The sequence below is a fragment of the Halyomorpha halys genome, unplaced genomic scaffold (genome assembly GCF_000696795.3).
Source record: "Halyomorpha halys isolate HHAL.00 unplaced genomic scaffold, Hhal_1.1 Scaffold566.1, whole genome shotgun sequence".
Classification (NCBI taxonomy): Eukaryota; Metazoa; Arthropoda; class Insecta; order Hemiptera; family Pentatomidae; genus Halyomorpha; species Halyomorpha halys.
The window spans coordinates 1,001,818-1,015,853 of NW_027106661.1; the positions used below are offsets into that span (position 1 = coordinate 1,001,818).

General features: G+C 27.9%; 1 protein-coding gene across 2 annotated transcripts in view; it reads right to left on the reverse strand.

Annotated features, from left to right (window-relative positions):
• Positions 1-12,759, reverse strand: part of Treh (Trehalase) — a 143,095-nt gene extending 130,336 nt beyond the window's left edge. The window contains exon 1 of one of the 2 annotated variants that reach the window (XR_010842774.1): positions 12,543-12,759. The gene's annotated coding sequence lies outside the window, so the exon portion shown is untranslated. The remainder of the gene's footprint in view (positions 1-12,542) is intronic. The other variant, XM_067045018.1, reaches the window with a different exon arrangement.
• Between the last annotated feature and the right edge of the window lie 1,277 nt (positions 12,760-14,036).

Consider the following 14,036-nt stretch of genomic DNA (forward strand, 5'->3'; position numbering starts at 1 on the left):
AATCTTCGATAACTATATTAATAATAATTTAAAATATCGAAAGGAACATGAAATTTTCAAAATGAAATATCGAAATACTTTTTTTTAATTTTTCATAAAATGTTTCATTTTTTTTATAAAATATTGATATTTCTGTTAAAGTATTGAAACAATATATCGATACTTTGATAATACAATATCAAAATACTTTTACTAACGTTAGAAATAAATAATTATAAAATGTCAATATTTGGATTAAATAACATCGGAATATCTTTGCCATATTATGTTTTGGTACGAATATTTCCTCCTGAATATATGATTATAGATATATTACATTGTAGTGTATATTTCTTTTATCTATATATACTTTAAAGGTGCGACGATATTGCGATATTATCGAAGGAGAATATCGATATTCCGATATTATCGGTTACTCGGTATCGATATCAAAATATCGGATATCGGAGACAAAATATCGATATTTCGATAATATCGATATCGATATCCCATCCCTACTTTAATCCTGAATGAAGAGAAAGCGTTTAATAAATGGTAAGTGCTAAGACCCAACGCTCCCTTGGGGAAAGATGAGACATTTTTTTAAAGGAAAAAATTAGTTTTCCCTTAGAAGCTAATTAAATTTAATTCGAAACGATATTTTCAAGTTCAGACTTAAATCAAGCAATAATATCAGTCAGTTTGAATTTTGAGTCTGAATTTCTAGAATCTAATTTTAATAACTTAACTAATTAAAGAAAAAAAACTGGTATATTTCAAAACAAGTATTCCTTCATTATTAAGGATAAAATTCCCCTTACTATATATTTCATAAATGTAAGTGATAGTAAGATTTGACTATAGTAATAACTACCATGAAAAAACAGTAATTATCAAATTCTTTTATATTTTATATTTATCCATTATTCATTATTATTAACAATGAGAGATGTTTTATTTTTTAAAAAATAATAGTTCCTTAAAATGAAAGTTTCGTATGATTTATTTGTTAATGATTCATAGTTTGTTAAATAACGTCAAAAATATGGTTACCTGCAATCATTAAGAGAACCATTATGTTATCGGCTGAAAGCTCAACTAAAATTAATTTCGTATATATGTATATATAGTTGACCGTAAAAATTGATATATAAGAAGATGGTCAGGGTTAAAGAGAAACAAAAATAGTTTAGAACTATTTATTTTCCGACGTTTCGCCCCACTTTGCAGGGCTTCATCAGGGCTAAAAAGATACAATGATAAGAATAAAAATACAAAGATAAGATACAATCTTTGTATTTTTATTCTTATCATTGTATCATTTTGTATCTTTTTAGCCCTGATGAAGCCCTGCAAAATGGGGCGAAACGTCGGAAAATAAATAGTTCTAAACTATTTTTGTTTCTCTTTTGACCCCAACCCTGACCATCTTCTAATATATAAAATTAATTTCGCTTTATTATATTCGAAGAACGATTATTTTTAAAGATGAATCACGAAGTAAGAAACAATTAAGATTTTTTTTTTAATTGTGACGTTTTAGTCAAGGATAAATCTTTGAAACTACATAGAGCTTCCTCTGGTCTCATATTGTTGTTACATTTTAATTTATTTAAGAACAAATGAAAAAACTTTTGCTGAAAATCCGAAATAACGTTCTAGTTTCAACAAAAGCAAACTTTATAAGTAATAAATACTACAATCAAAATTTGATTGTTAAAATATAAAAACAAGAACCTTTTTCTTGAACTGTGTGGAGCTGTAAAAAGAAAAAAAAAATAGAATTCACAATAAATATCCACAAACAAACTTCATAACTATTGACAATTCCTAAAAGGTTTTGTAGCTGGAAACAATTTAAATAACACAAGGAAAACTGTCTCTCATAATCTGTGCATCGGCTATTAACAGCCATTTGTGGTATCAGAGAACAATTATTTTTGTTATAATTTTTTTTTAAGGAGATAGCATGCGACAAAATATGTCCGTCTTCCGAGAAGGGAAAACCTGAGAACTTTCCTCACGGTGTCTATCAATTTTGAATATTGATTATATCTCGACTATTTCCGAATTAGTCCAAAATGTCTCGAATTGGTTTACATCTTCAAATATAGCAATCAATTAATATAATAATACTTGATTGAAGTACAAGTGACCTCAGTCACTTTTTTACTTGACACAACCTAAAGGTGAAGAATTTCTTATTATATATGTAAATTTTATTTGCACTTAAAACTACGTTTTCCTCTTAATTTAAAAAAATGTCAATTTAAACACCGATTACGCATTTAAAATGTAATTAATTATACTATTTATCTATTTTATATGATGATATATAAATTTAAATAAACACATTTACATTTTTTTTTCTTGTTCAGTATTTTTTACAATTTTTTATAAATATTTGCAAAATCTGCCCGTAATTAATTAAAATATGTCTAAATATTAATAACATTTATAATAAATGTAATAAATAATTGTTAGCACATAAAAATAGATCCAAAAAGTTAAACTATGACAGTTGCTGTCGTATCACGTATCAGTACTGTCAAACTATAATGACTAAGGCTAACTAATAGCCAAGGCTGGAAATTTAATGCAATTGAGTACTTATCCTTGTTTTTTCCCCTCTAAACTGCAACAATTAACAAAATCATTACAATTTTAATTCCATACAAGTTTGAACCCTGACGCCTGTTAATTCAGAAAGATTATTCTCTAATTATAAAAACATTTTAAATGACAAAAAATTAGAATCAGCATAACCAAATTTATAAATGTATCTTGTAATAAATTTGAATGGAGTAGTACAGACTGATAAAATTCATTTGGGTTGTATTTGTATTGTAAATCTTATTAGTTAGTTTTTAAATGCAGTCATTTTTAATTTTCTCATATTAATAATTTCATATAACTTTTATATTTTAAATATCGTCGCATATTGTATTGCTTATATATTTTCGTATTTTCTGTTTCTTGTTTTGTTTTAATTTATTTTTCTATTAATTTTTGTTAGATTTATGATCTGTTTTATCACTGCCAATTAGTTATCTTTTTTTAATCCAATCAATGTTGTTTTTCAATTTTGTTGGTAACGTAAGCTTTTATCATTTTGATATTTTATTTTAGAGAGTGATATTACACACTTTGTTTTGAATTTTTTTAGTTTAGTTAACGTTTTAATTATTTAAATATTTTGGTTTATGAAAAAAAAGATGTTTGAAATAAATTTATATTAATTTTGAATTCTCTCTCCTGATTCTTTATTTATCAAGAACTTCTTGTAGGTACATTAGAGTATTTTAACTGCCGTATAATATATTTGAGATTTTTATCCGTATATTTTATATTTTTTAAAGGATTTTATAACATATCATATGGCATATTCTTGGTTTTATTACGCGGCAAATTTGAAATTAAAAATTAAAGAAACCTATTTTATTTGCAGACATAAATCAAAATACACATATTTCTCGATACCTGTAAAAACACTTTTAAATTAAAGTGTCCAATTTTACAATAAGCCTAAATTTCCTGTTTTAAGCCTAAAATTTCTGTAAAAAGTTTTAATGAATATCCGATCTCTAGTGTTAAGAGCCGGGGTGAAAATAAGGCAGTTATTATAATAAGGCATCCTAATTTTTTATTACTTTAAGAGGAACTATGTATAATTACTAGTCTTAATTGATGAGTATGCGAAGTATAGGTAGGAAGATTAAAAAATGACGGCTGTTTCAACGTTAAAAATAATACATTTTTCATTCTGAGCTCTATATCTTTAAAACTACTAACACTAGACAAGAGAAGACCATTTAAACTAGAGTAAATTTGCTTTAAAAAATGAGCCCTAATAGAGCTATTTATGTTCAGTAGTTCCCGAGATGTAGATTTTTAAATGCAACATTTTATAAAAATGTACTGAAAAATCAGTAGTTAATGAATTTACTTTGAGAAGTCTATATTTGACGTACAAATTTCTATAGCACTCAAATTATAGCTAGTTTAATGTATGATACAGTAGTTTATAATGTTTATCTTCGTAGTAATAGTAATTTTCATGAAATTCGACAAAAATAAATTCACAAAATGTAGATTTTTATCTGTTCGGACAAAAATTATGAGTGTTCATAGACATTTATTGTATATCGGATAGTTTCAGACATATAGATTTTTCAAAATAAATTCACTAAGTATTTTCAGTGCATTTTTATAAAATGTTGCTTTTTAAAAGACGTATCTCGAGTCCTATAGAACGTAAATATCTCTATTAGGGCTCATATTTTAGAAAATGTGCGCTTCTTTAAATAATGTTCTACTAAATTTTCTAGTGTTGTTGGTAATTTTAAAGATATAGAGCTCAGAAAAAAAATTTATTTTAACGTTTTGAAACAGCCACCGTTTTATATTCCCTCTTACTATAATTGGCAGACTCATCAGTTTTGACTAGTAATTATACATAGTTTTCATTAAAGTAATCAAAAATTGGGGTGAAATAGCTGCCTTTTTTCTTCTCTTGGACTCTTGTACTATTTTAAATACATTCCTAGTACATTTTAATATACCTAAGTTTTTATTTTAGCTGTCATAACTGAATTTATGTTATTTATTAGTCCATTTTCCAACAAAGGCTGTCACCTTCGGACAGACAGCATTAGTTGATGACCTAGTTGAATCCACTCATTAAATCACGTAAAAAATCTATGGTTCTCAAAATTAAACCGCCGTAACATCTTAACAACGGAGAGAAGACCGTCGCGGTTTCTTCTAACCAAGGCTATTTAAAATCAGTACAGCTATGGTAAAAGTGGGTTGAGGTTGAAGAATACAGCTTAAGAGGACGGAAAGAAAAAAAAATTAATTATTCCAGATTACCGAAAGAACTAATGAACTTGGTATTTTGAATAAATAAAAAATAATATTTAAATATTCTTTTAACTGTGATATATAATATAATTTTTTAAAAAATATAATATAGTACCATAATATATTTTTTAGAGTAATCATGTATCTTATATTCTACAAAAAAAATCTATTTTAAAACAAATTTGTAATTTTATTTAATTTATTTTCTGTTTTTAAATGGTAAATGCTATCTTAATTTTAATTTTTTGGTTTATTCTCAAAGAATCAACGTTTAACAATGTTTAATAATACATAACTTCTGAGCTCCGTTTTCATTCTCGCCTGTGAACATTCTTTAAACACGCATCTAAAAGATCCAATAGTTTTGAGTTGCCCAAAACAACCCCTGTCATTTATATTTCAATAATAGCAACTCAAAAGAGCACAAGAGTGTAACATTGAAGAGTGAACTCACTAATACCTCTACCCGAAAATACCTATTTATTTTTCTCAGCCTCTTTTATATCTAAGATATTTTTATAAATTTAAAGAAATTATGATTGCTTTAAGGTCAAAAATTTATAAATGAAAAAACACTGTTCTAAATTCATATCATTTTCTTTTCTAAGTTTATAAAAAAAGTAAATTTAAAAATTTACAAAATGTGTATGCAATGTGATCAAACAAATTAAGATATTTTTATACCACTATGAAATGTCTAGGCTTAACATTAGGGAGAATTGGCTTCCTATATTATAACCTAAAAAAAAAAAAAGAAGAATGTTGAAGATTATACATAGGCTCTCAAAAGTAGCACTACTCAGTTGGGGATTTAACTCAGAAATGCTGTGATATGCAAGACTGCTATCTAACTGAGTATTAAATATTATTATTATGGCACTACACTGCCTACAAGATCCCGGGCCTCCTCCACCACAGCCAACCAATCTACATGGAATGTTGCTTTTTTTTTTTTTTTTTTTTTTTTTTTTCATCTTTTAATATTTAAAAGCTTCAAATCCTCCTCCACACCGTCCAGCCATCTGATCTAGAAACATCCTCTTTTCCATCTTCCAATTGGTTTGCCATAAAGTATCTTTTTGGCTATCCTTTTATCGGGCATCCTCTCAATGTGTCCTAACCATCTTATTCTTGCTCTTTAAAGCTAAGATGTTGGGTTCCCCGAATGGATCCATCAGCTCCTCATTCCTACTTTTCTCAATTCCATTATCTGAGACTATTTATTTATCACCCTACCCTACCTATTAGGCAATACGGGTGTTCGCAGCAGTTGGTACAACTCATTGCTGCATATGTCAAACATTTACATAGCTGTGCACACAGCTTGCTATTACTACAAAATAAATCTTGCTCTCCTCCTGAGGCCTTGCTGGTGTAGTTTATTCTCTCCTACCCAGGGAGAAGTGAGTAGGCCCCACAACCTCCTTCCACCCATACACGAAGGTCTTGTAGTGCGGGTACTTTTCTTTTTTCATCAGCTCAGGAAGATCGCTCTCAGTCAAAACATAGAGTCCTGTTTCCCTCATCATCTTGACTCTCAGTGATTCATAGGCAGTACAGGCAAGTAAGATGTGCTCGGCGGTCTCAGGAACCTGACAAATTGGGCATAGATGATCAATTTTTATGCCATCTACGGCGAGCTTAGCTCGGAAACCCCCATGACCCATGAAGAACTGTGAGATCCAGTAATCGGAGAGGACCCACGTTGAATCAACGGTTAGAAAGTACTTCCTTAGGGTGGCCCCTTTTAAGCAATCCACCCACAGTCGAATTCATTGTTGCAAGGTTTCTTCTCGAAGGATCCCCTTCCATCAATTAGGGCTTTCAGACTCCTCCCCATATCCTTCTCAATACCTTTCTCTCCCAGGAGTTGAGTATCTGTTCCTCTTTTCTTGTCAAGGGCCATGTTTCTCCCCCATAGATCATTACTGGCCTTCAATATTTTTTGCAGTCAGAGATAACATCTATTTCCTGCTGCTATCCTGGCCTTTATTTTGCTCTCTACTTTGTTGTCATCTGTGACCAGGCTTCCTGGGTACTTAGACTGAAAGAAATCAAATCTATTCAAAGAATGTTAACCATTAAATCATCAAAGATTATAGGACAATGCTTTAAATGTATCTCGTTTACTTGCAAATATTGTTCAAATTTTCATTCTACAAAGAGTAAAATATTAAACTAGTTAAAAATTGAAGCATTGAAAAAATATCATAGAGATGTTTCGACAAATGAAGCAATACTAATGAATACACCCTAAAGACCTTACAAGGCAGGACGAAGCAAATAATGAACAGAATAACACTGTCAATATTTTTAGATGTTGCAAAGAACAAGACAAGGTATAAGCTGCCTTTGTTGCATTAGAAAGTGACACCAGATACCTTAGGTTTAGGTTAGGACCTTCCTGCTCAAATAATCAGGCATAATAGTTTGCTCTGTTACAAGCTATAATATGGATTAAAACCTCTAACAGTATCTGAATTTAAACAAATAATTTAAAAATTAAAAGACATATGAAACATACTCTATTGAAATATAAATTAAAAGATGAAAAAATCCTGTCTTTGTGGTTTTCAGATCCATAAAACCTAACAATAGCCAATTACCAAAGAGAGAAAAGAAGTATTAAATCCAAATATAGCTTTAATAAAAAATGGGCATTGGTTAGTTGAGAATGGAAAATGAAGTATATAATAAATTTAAATTCTAAATAAAAATAATTTATATGATTAGTAATTGATACTTTATATTTTAATATATTTATTTATTAAATACTTTTGTTTGGTGTCTATGTTAATATAGTTAAAATAACATTTATAAATAATATACTTTTTTTATTTCAAGATGGCTGTAGAAATAGTTAGGTTTCTTCAAACTAAGTTAACTGACTACATGACCTTCAATTAAATTCTATCTGTACCTCAATCCATAAAGGGTCAGGGATGCAGTACTTTGTAAGGAAGTACTATTACTAGACCAACAGTTAGGCAAGGAGGTGATTTGGTTAGAATCATGCTCAACCGCCAGCTTTTTACCCAATTAAGGGTACCTACTTCATGAGGCTGGGTGGATCTGAGAGGGATCCCAAGCCCAGAGGGCTACAGTGTAACAAAAATAATTATCTGCCATTGGATTTGAACCCGGGTCCTTAGAGGAAACAGCACAGTGCCTTACCCCTGAACCACCCGCTCCCCTGACTATAGGACATAGGTATACAAATAATTTAATCAAATAAACCTTTCTTAGGAAGGGAGTGATATAATCACATAAACTGAATAATACTTTCTTTTAATACAACTTTAATAATCTAATTTTTAACAAATAATGCAATGAAAATTACTAGATTATATTGAAAATATATAATTTAAACAAATAATAAAAAATAAAATATTAAACAAATAAAAGTAAAAACCATTTGGATTGTTATAAAAAATGAAAGGAATAAAATTTCCATTCATAATAAGGCATTAATTTTACTTAAACTCTTATTAATTATATTCCTCAATTAATCAAATCCCAATCAGTATAGAAATTCTTTATAAAAATAATAATAATCACTAAAATAACTCCAAAAATTAGATGGTCTACTGCTTGTATAATATAGGCAATAAATTAAAAATATACACAATATAAACAGTCAATAAACTTCATTCTGAAGAATTTCCTCATCTTTATTAACATAATTAAATCAATATTAAAAAAAAAAACACAACAATATCCATAAAACCGGGGGCTACAAGAGAAAAATAAACCTGAGGTGAGGTTTGTCCTTCATAAAAGACCTGCTGACGTTGATATGTGTCAATTGCCAAATTACTCCAATGCAAGAGAATAGACAAACAAGAAAGAGACACCAATCAAGAGAGTCGTGGGTAATTGGTTTCAATTTGACCCTTCCTTTTTATGTTAATGTACTAAAAGACAAAAAATTTCTTTCATGAGAGATAAGCATTGTTTAGTACAGAATTACAGTGGGAATACCTATCATATCTAGCGAATTTAATGAATGATGTTAAAGCTCGTGATATTTATTATTATAAATAGATATAATTCAGCCACTATTAGAACACAAAAAAAGGTTATAACAATAAATATTGTAAGGAAAATAAAGATGACAATATTTTTGAGTAAACTAATGATTTTCAAGATGGTAATTATCTTTTAATAAAACAATATTCTGTTGAAATAATGACAGTATTTTCAGATTGTTTCATATGAAATGTCAATTTTTCAGTAGAAAATCAATAAAAAATGCATGAGTGCAATTTAATTAATTGATAAATATATAAGTCCTCCTTTGATAATTTCAGAAGAAGTAGAGGTAGAAATTTTGATTACCAGCATAAACAACTTTAAACGCTTAATTTATTAAAATTTTAAAAAGAGGTTATACATCACTGATATATCTGTTAGATGCTAAAAAAAAAACCACAATTCTTTAAATTTGAGATATTTATCCAATACCAAAATAGTTAATTAGTACTTGTGTGAATTTAGCATGCATCTACATTTTTTAACTAGATTAAGAAATTAATGTAGTAATTTATATTTAAGTAAGTTTACAATAAAACTGGTCCCCATGTAATGCAAGTGAACTTGCCATTGTGGCAATACAATTTAAACAATAAATACTTTTCTAACACAGATTAGATTGGAAGAACATCAAGAGAACAAGAACATATCAACAAGCTATGATTAGCAAAACTAAAATAATTAAAATCATAAATAACATGTGATAAACAGTATAAGGAAGAGAAGAGAACTAAAGAGTACTGTAGTAAACAAATATATAATTTGTTAAAGTAAACATGCAGTAACAATAATAATCATGTAATGGAATAATAATCATGTAAAGGATAGAGAATTAAACCATGAATGAAAAAGGAAATTGACTCATCTTATAGTTCCACCAAAATATTATAAACTGATCCAGAGAAACAAAATTTAAATTAATAATAATAAAAAATTTTTAAGAGGGAAGTAATTCCAGAATGATGTGTGGCTATTAAAGGATCAGCCAAACAGACATTTTATGGGATATTATATTGCAGAAGTGATTTCAGTTGGATATTTGACAAGAAAATATCAGGAGAGCTTTGGGATAGAATATAATGAAATCAATTAATATGATATCAATAGTTATGGGAAGCCAACATCAACTCTAAACAGTTTAAATCCTGATAAAAATCATAGAAACCATTCTTTAATGTCTGAGAATCAATTGAATGAGACATATAATAAAAAAGAAAAAAAAACAGTTGCAGCATAACGAAGTGGAATAAAATAAAACTAAACAGCATAATACAATATCAGCAGCTATGGGAAAGCTACATTAACTCTATATAATTTAAGGAATCCTGATGATAAATCATAGAAACGATAATTTATTATCTATCAGTTTGAACCCGTAGGTTTAATAAAAAATATATTTCAGAATATCAGTTATTTTATACCATTACATTAGAAAACATATCAATTTCACAAGGCAAAGGTAAGTAGTGAATCATGGATGGTAGGTTAGATTAGATTGTGATTCAGGGCGATCAACATCTAGGTTATTAGGCTTAGGTTTTGTAGTCTACCGTAGTAATGGTAGGTTATTACAGGATTTTCTGGGTTTTGGGAGATATGGAATACATCAAACAAAGGAACTAGAGGAGAGGGAGTTATCCTAAAACTATATATATATATATATATATTAGAGTTGAAGGACCTTCTTGATACTGGAATGAAAAAAATTAGGACCTAACATAAATCATTCAATACATTAGAAGGTATAGCAGTGGAGGAAACATAGTTAATTCAATTTTTATCACCTTTGCGATAAAACAATGTATGGTAGAATGAATGTTTATAAAAGTTCAGAAATGTATGAGCATGATGAAATTTCTTTTGGGATTAGACAATGACCAACAGTTTAGAAGCAACTTGAGATTCCCCTAATTTTCTTCCCCAATTCCTGTAATTCATAATTGCATACTGAATATTTATATAAAGTGATACAATTTTAAACTAGGTTTTATAATAAGTTTTAGAAATTTTAAACAATATCACATTAAAATACTCTTTTATCACTAAATGTACATATAAAATATCACTAAATATTCAGGTGATACATTGAAAATCTATAATTAAATTTATATCAATTTTCTTTTCAATTTACAATAAGCAATAAGCATTAGCTGAATAATAATATTAATATTGGTATTTTTCATTAAAATATCAAGAAAATATAATATAATGGCTCTTCGACAGCCCTACTACCCTATACAACCCGCATCAAAACAAATTTATAACTGAAAATTGAAAGACCTAAACATAAACACCCATCTTTAACCATGACCTTGTAAGTGGAAGGCTGACAGAAATTTAGTTCTTTTAATTTTTTAATAAAAATCCATTTTAGGCACAAAGTGATAAAGGTAACAATAAGACGATGGAAAGTTACAAACATTGCTATCAGAGAAAAGTGCTTTTTTATCACCAACGGACTGAAATATATTGAATAGCACTACCAAGTATTCCAAAGTAATAATTAGTATACTGCATAAAACAAAATAAATACCAGTAACATTTACGTTAATGGTAGCGAGTTAAAACAAATACAGAAACAGGACAGAAATCAGGATGTAAATGTATATATACTAATGTAAAACATGTACAGAGTGATACAACAGGATGGCTTCAAGATATTCAGGCAACAGTTCACTAGTGTCACTCAAAGATAGCAATGTTGAAGAAATTTTTATAAACTGGTATGTACCAAAAATTGTTTAGGTTAGGGTGCAACGTACACAACCATAAAAATGACAAATGATATATGTTAGAGTTGTTTTTTTAAATCCAAACAAAATTACTACAACATAACTGTTTCCATTTGGTAAAATAAAAAAAGTTGAAAAAAAATAAATATAGAAATCTAACAATAACATTAAAAAAAAAATTACATATAATATACAGTAAATATACAAAAGGATCTCTATAACTAGTTTATTCATTAAATACTAAATTTATTAATTTAGATACTTCCATTAGAATAATGATTTTTTTAAATATGCACATTATGAAACTAATTCCTTCAGTAGTTGGAACTATAATCCAATAAGATGTTACAGGAAAAATAGTGGAACTAAGAGATAATAAATAACTTATCTCTTTGAAATTAAAGGAAATAATATCTCTTAAATTTCATGTTTTAAACTTAAACTAATAGGCTCTCCTCAAATTTAGAAAAACCTGATATTAAAAATGAAACAAGAAAGAAAAGTAAAACTCCTTTATCATATCAATGTAAGGTTTGTGCAATATCAGAATGGTCTAGAACATCAAGATGCAAGAGTGATAGGATGCTAAATAACATAATAAATTTTCAAAATGTATTGTTTTCTTAAGTTTCGAAAATAATCAGTTTCTTTATAACATATAGTTCTATCAAGGTTTTTAGAAAATAAAAGTGGAACCAACAAGGCTAAAACCTAGTAATTGTACAACATTTCCATAAATGGGGCAAAATATTTACCACCGAACATTAGTTTATTCATTTTAATTAACTTATAACGAATCAGTTGTTATATAAAAATAAAACAAACAAAAAATAGTTGTAGCACAAACAAGTAGAATAAAATAAAACAAAATAGCATAAATGACCTAGATCAGAGAAGCACACAAAGGTCATGAGATCAAATAAAAACTTAGCTTACCTGTCTGTTTCCAAAGGGTTTATGAAATGATGAAGAATCGGCGATATCTAGATAATTCACTAACTCTCCGGATATAAACAGGCAATAAAAATAAAAGATATAGTGATGACAAAACGGGTAAACTAAAATAAATGAGTAAAATAAACAGAATAGTCAAATCCAGTAAGGATAATGGCAGTTAGACAAGCAAGATAACCTGAAAGTTAAACTAGGAAGGTTCTTGCCCGCCTAAACTATACATTTTTAAAAATTCAAATCAACTACTTTTTTTTTTAGTTTTCTGAAAACATTTTAATAAAAATCTAAATTATTCAATCTATTTATCGCGTAATTTACAAATTTTTTACTGTAATAATTGAGGGTAATTATATAGATTTATATCACTCTTTATCATAAATGAAGGAGCTTTATTACAATTATTTTTAAAAATAGAAATATTTAAGGTTGGCAGAAAAACTAAATATTTGTATAAAAATATTAAAAAATAATAGAACCAGCTCATATTAAAAATGCCAGTGCATAAATAGAATAAAATAGCTGTAAAAAAATAAAAGTTTCTTTCTTTTGTTGTAATAAAAAAGAAATAAAATTAGAACACTGCTGCCATCTCTGTTAAACCATTTTGAGTGTCAAATTTTATTCAGAAAATAATTTTGCTTCACTGAAGGATTATGAGTAAAATAATTAATTTATTGTATGGAAAATTAGTATCTGCTGATTTTCTAATAGATAATACATTATATAATAATAATGCCTGATATTGAAACAAGAAATTTACGAAGATTTATTTTTATTATGTTGAGTAAGCAACTCATAAGGTAATTCCAGACTATTACCCCCAAGGGGGTTACTTATTTTCGGAAATAAATCATGCACATTTCAAATGTAGATATAATGACAAGAAGATAGCTGACCTTGGATATATAATGGATATATAAGGAGATGTTAGGGGGTTGTGATAAGAGAATAAAACAAATAAGTGGAAAAAACTAATTCAATAGTGCCAATGTGCCCAACCATCTTCTCCTCATAAAAATGGATATAATTCTGCCATGTTGCTAAGCATTTATTATTATATTTATGTTCCTTTCTATATTTTTATAATCTGATTTTTTCTAGATTTTGGCATATTCTGACTGTTACTTAATCTATTAAATTATCTGTTTAAAACTAAAACAGGGCTTACTTCATTAATAAAATTCTAGTGCTTAACAATTTAAAACTATTGCCTCAAATTTTAAAAGATCCTTTAATTATTTTCATGATTTGTTCTGTTCATTCTGAATGAATGCTTAAATCAATATTTGTATCACTTTATATTATAAGTTCTTTATCTATGAAACAAGTGCATAAGAATACGTAAGTGTAACAATATTATTTCATGGCTTTACCAAATTGATGGTTTATTTTTTCTTAACTAGCCATTGAATTTAAACATGTTAAAAGAATATCAAAACATAATCATATCAAGTCATAACTCTTCAGTGCTTACTA